This window comes from Orycteropus afer, unplaced genomic scaffold (assembly GCF_000298275.1).
Source record: "Orycteropus afer afer isolate SDZICR_OR568_19922 unplaced genomic scaffold, OryAfe1.0 scaffold00073, whole genome shotgun sequence".
Classification (NCBI taxonomy): Eukaryota; Metazoa; Chordata; class Mammalia; order Tubulidentata; family Orycteropodidae; genus Orycteropus; species Orycteropus afer.
In genome coordinates, this window is record NW_006921660.1 from 5,323,798 (window position 1) to 5,329,618 (window position 5,821).

Here is a 5,821-nt window from a genome sequence, read left to right on the forward strand (position 1 = left end):
GGAATGATTCTATAATAGTCAATGGTTGTTTAGAATGAAGAAAGATCTATCAGTTGTGGTTGCCAATTCACAAACAACGTCCTTGGTCTAGATGGTTTCGAACCTCTCATATTCTTGTTTCGCATACTTGCTCCTATTATGTCCAGGCTGCAGATTTTGGCATCATATTTGACCCTCAATTAGTTGATATAATTCTGCTCCATCCATCATTTCCTCTTACCTTTTCCCATTATGGGGTCCAAACTCTAATTTGTGAGTTCATTTCCTTTCTTCTAGTTCATTACAATAGCCATCTGTGCTAGTGCCTCTTCCCAGCTCTTCAGGCAAATCTCCATATGCCCTAGTCCCATATATGTTTCATAGGCCTCCTCCATTCATTATTCCTGTTGAAATCCTAGCTGAAAGTAACCATTCCTGTACTAAACACAAGAAATTTTTATTTGTGCCTTTCTTGAGGCATTTTTCTCTTTCTACTTTACATTATGGCATATAGCAATATGTCCTGAAGTAAGGGCAGGAAATTTGTCTGATTTATTTGTTGAATCTACTTTAGTTTGATCCTGTACCTAGTGCCTGTATAATCCAATTTTTGATGAATAAAAGAAGGGACTGAATGGATGACCATACGGATCATGTCTGGCAATAAAAAAATTGATCTAACTGCTGTATTCAATAAAAATATGTGCCTCCTCCTTTGTCCTCTATCTCAGTTGCTGGCATCTGCAACTCTCTGGTCACCCATTATGACAAGCATAATCCATTCCTGGCTCTTCCTTTTCCTTTCCAGCCCATATACAATCAATTGCCAAATATCAGTGGTTAAGGCATTTGGCTGCTAACCAAAAAACTCAGTGTTTTGAACCCACCAGATGCTCCACAGAAGAAGATGAGTGATTCTGCTACCATAAAGATTTACAGCCTTGGGAATCTAATGGAGGTTGCTAAGAGTTGAAATTGACTCAACAGCAGTGAGTTTGTTTGTTTGTTTGTTTCCTTCTTATCTTCAGGCCTCTGTCCTCTCTTGTCTGGACATTAAAGGGACTTCCTACCAGGACTCCACCATTCTGTGCCTTTTGCATTGGATCCATCCTCCACATAGGCACCAGAATGATCTAAAGTCCAAACTAACCGACATCACATTCAGGTTGTACTTCTATTTTTTTTTTTTTTTTTTTAATCATCTAAAGTTAATTGTGTATATTAGACAATATTCTCTTTGACTGTTACCTTGTCCACCTTTCCAGGTTCACTTCCAAAATCTGTTCTTTTTCCTTATGTCATGCTTGATAATTTTCTTATACTTTCCCTCTGTTTTAATGGCTAGAAATAGACCATTTACTTGTTTCTAACTTCCATTCTTTCCTTAAGGTTCTTATCTTTAGGAAGCTATTCCTTACAACTTTACTCCCCACTCCCCAAGATTTTCAGCTCCACAAATGTTCTTTCATAATGTCCTTCCTGTAAACATTTCTGTACTGTATTTGCCCTATTTATTATAATTAGTTGCCTAGAAGTCCATCTTGGAGGTTTTTGAAGATATGCTTATTTGTCTTGGAGTATCAAAACCCTAACACCATGACTACTATATAACACATTCTCAGTAAAGTTTTGCTAAATGAATACATTGTAAAAATATAAACCAAAAACCAAACTTATTACCATGCAGTTGGATCTGATTCATAGTGACCCCCACCTTGGGATTCTGAGGCAGTATCACTATGGAAGTAGATTGCCCAATCTTCCTTCCTCCAAGTGGCTGGTGGTTTGAATCACCAGCTTTCTGGTTAGCACTCAATTGTCTTAGGCACTACACCACCAAAGTGTAAAACAACATGTCCTTTATTATTGGGGACTAGTAAAAACTAGTAAACCAGTCCCACTGAGTCTTTGGAGTATAATATGTGTATGTTGCAGGGAGGTGGTGGAAGGTATACAGAGAAAGATGAGACTGAAAAGGCAAATAGAGCCAGATAGTGCCCACTGTAAGATTTTAAATAGGAAGTGGCATGGTAGGTTTGCATTTTATTCAGAAGGCTCTAGTACCTTCTTGAAGTATGACACTAAAGGGAAAGACTAGAAGTAGAAAAATCCTTTGGGAGATGCTAGCAGCACTGAGGCAAGAAAGGTTATCAGCTGAAGGAATATTTATTTTTATCATTGTGATGACCAAGTTGCACCAACCACTTGATGTCCCAATAGCTCAGCAACTGGCATCAGTCCTCCTCCAAGATAACTGGTTGGATGCAACACATCACAAAAAAGGGGAATATTGGAAGATAAAGAAATAACCAATAACAAGCACAGAAAGGAATCATTACTCTTTCCCTAAATGAACTATCAGAATAACTACACAAAGAACTATAGATCATTGTTGCTGTTGTTATTTAGGTGTGAACTATAGTTCAGCTAGCCAACCCAAATTATCATGTAAACTGGCAAATGAGTTTCTTCTGTGTATCCCTGGACTGGCTTAAGGGTGAGAGTAAGAATCATAGTCTGTGAGAAGCACCTTGAACTACCACTTGCAAATCACTTAGGATGATTTTATAAGTTTGCGTTTCCAAATGTGATTTTTTTATATGTCAAATAAATTTCATTTCTCTAACTTGAACTAAACAGATCAAAATAAAATATTTTTCAAGGAGCCACATAAATAAAGGTATAAACCTTCATTTCAGCATCTATTTCAGAGTAACTAAAAACAGTGACTCAAGATCTATAAAATATAATGGCAGACAGAGAGAAAACTGAGGATGTGGCTATGTGTATTTTTGATGCTTTTTTTTTTTTTAATGTACATTAAATCAAAATGTTTTTTTGGATGTTGCCAGGTGTTATTAGTGTGGAAACACTAAAACAATAGGAGGTATATAAAGCAATAAAAAAAGACTAGGGGACCAGCCCTAATCATAATCTAAATAATGGGAAATACAATAAAACAAATGAACTGAAAACACTGAAAATACTCAACAGCATTCCAATTGAAAGAGGCAAGAATTACATTTTCTAAAATGATGTGAGCCTTTCCTGATTCAGATACTAATGCAAGCACAGCATTTTCTTCTTTGTATGTAAGGGAAAGCCAGTCCTTTTGAGAGTTAGAATAGCTTTCAAGACTTCTGATTTAAATTTCAAACTCTTGATCATAGCTGGGGAGCAAAGGTTTTTATCCTGGAATTGGAAATTGAGTTCTTTAGCTCTATACCAAGTGATAATATTAAGCATTTTGTTGTATCTACCATGCAAGCCAAGTTCCCCACTGTGCCTTCAAAGCCACAGTGAATGAGCCATATTTGGATTTGCTTATCAGGAAGAGACATTTAGAAAGACAATGCATTTGTCCTGCAAGAGTGAGACTCCTGATGCTTTTAGATAGGCCTGTGGAGAGCTGCAAAATGGGGCCGAAAATCAGACTGACATGGTCGCTTAACAAGCTTCAGTATGCTCTGTGGGCTCAGCTAGTTTGCAGTGTCACCCACAGGGCTGTTGATGGCAGCCATCATAATTAGAACCCATGAATCAAAAACACCAGGTGAAGATTTTTCCTTAGAAGAAAGAAAAGGCAGATGGAGGGAATTACCATGCCCTTTGACTATTAAGCTCTTTCATGCAGCTGGATCTCTGGCCAGCCTCAGCTGCATGAATGAGTCTGTAGCACAGTTTACAGAAGTCTCACCCTTTCTACAACCAAGCCTCAAAGTAGCAAAGGGAGCAGAAAATCTCTTCCTTGTCAGTTCTTTGAAAGAAGTAAAATATTGGCCTTTCTCTTATTTGGTAAACAGGTAATAGTGTTTGCCTTAATTTTTTCTATTCTCCTAATGGGGAAAATAACTTGGCAATCTTTTCCCAAAAGAACACCTCTGCAATCTTAAGGATATGACCTTGAAAGAGATTTGTTGAACTTTAATGAGACTGGATTTTTTTCCAACCTTTATGGGCTCTTGATTTTAAAATCTGCCTAACAAAAGCACTGCCAGGAAAGCTGTTATTAGAAAGATGCTTTTCAATAGGGAGAAGTGTGTTAATTGCCAGCTCTCCAGTAAAATAAAGGAGGGTTTTGAAAACAAGTGCAAAATTGACAAAATGTACCACATTGCTCTTATAGAACAACTATGAGGGAGAAGAAATATTTGAAATGGCAAAGTGTCTAAGATAAATAGATGCTATAAAACTCGTTGGAAGAGGTTATAAGAGATTTCAGATTACTCATAAACAATTGCCCATCTGACCTTGATATGAATACAGAAATGCATTAGCAATTAAATTTCCCAACATAATTTTACACTAAAAATTTATATATATGTATTTTTCCAATCAATTTATGTTTGACATCACCTAGTTTAATACCACTATCTAGACTTATTTATGTTTTTTGTCTTCTTTTCCACTATATTGCTTTTTTTAAAATGCATTTTATTGAAATATAATTTATGTACAATGAAATACAGAAGACTAAAGTGACATGGGTCAATGCATTTTTTTTCTAGTGTTCCCTCCCTTCCCCTCCTATCGCAGCAACCAACAGAGAAAGTTTTCCTCCATATATAAACCTTTCCTTGACCCTCCACAACAATGAACTGATACTATATTTGTCCTTCTGTGATTGACTTATTTCACTCAACATAATGTCTTCCAAGTTCACCCATATTATGTGGTGTTTTGCAGACTCTACATTATTCTTTAGTGCTGCATAGCATTCCATTACGTGTATGTACTATAGTTTGGTCATCCACTCTTCCATTGATGGTCATGTAGGTTGTTTCCATCTTTTTGCTATTGTAAATAGTGCTGTGATTAACATGAGTGTGCATATATCTGTTCGTGTTCTGGCTGTCACATCTCTAGGATATATACCTAGTAATGGGATTGCTGGGTCAAATGGTATCTCCAATTCCAGCTTTCTAGGGAATCACCATATTGCTTTCCACAGTGGTTGTATCACTTCACAGTACCGCTAGCAGTGTATAAGAGTCCCAATCTCTCCACATCTCCACTAGCATTTGTTATTTTCTGTCTCGTTGAACCTTGACATCGGTGCTGGAGTGAGACAGTATCTCATTGTTGTTTTGATTTGCATCTCTCTCATGGGCAATGATTGTGAGCATCTCTTCATGTATTAGCTGGCCACCTGAATATCCTCCTTGGGGAAGTGTCTATTCATGTCTTCTCCCCATTTTTCAATTGGATTGTTAATTCTTTTGGTGTTGAGGCATTAGAGTTTTCTATAAATCTTAGAGATAAGTCCCTTGCCAGATATGTAATGATCAGCAAATATGAATTTGTTGCTGCCATTTTTGTTATGTGCTTTATGTGGTGTCACTTTCTTTGTTCCATATAATTTTCAATGCTGAACTCATTTTGTTTATGAATCATAATTCATTGCTATTGTTTAAGCATTTGCTAAATATTTGTGCTGGTCCTCTCTTTTATTTTGATGTAAAAGTTTATCATTTTTCTTTGAAGTTACCCTGTGATTTATAGTTTTCTTCCCAAGTTTAGAACAGTCCATTCCATTTTGTAGTTGTCTTGACTTGCCTACCATCTAGAAGTTCTGTAATGACACAGATTTTTTTCCCTCTTTTTGGTTTGTAGTTGTCCTCATTTGTCAATTTATGTCTCTGGTTCCCTCTTTATTATCTTATAGGCTTATTTACTTTGGATACTTCCATACCTGGGTTGGTTTCTGGGTTATGTCATCATGTGTGTTAATGGTCAGTTGTTGGCTATTGTTGCTTCTCTGTCCAAAGGGCTCCCTTTAGCATTTCTAGTACGGTTGGTCTGGTTTTAATAAATTCCCTTAATTTCTGCTTATCTGGAAATG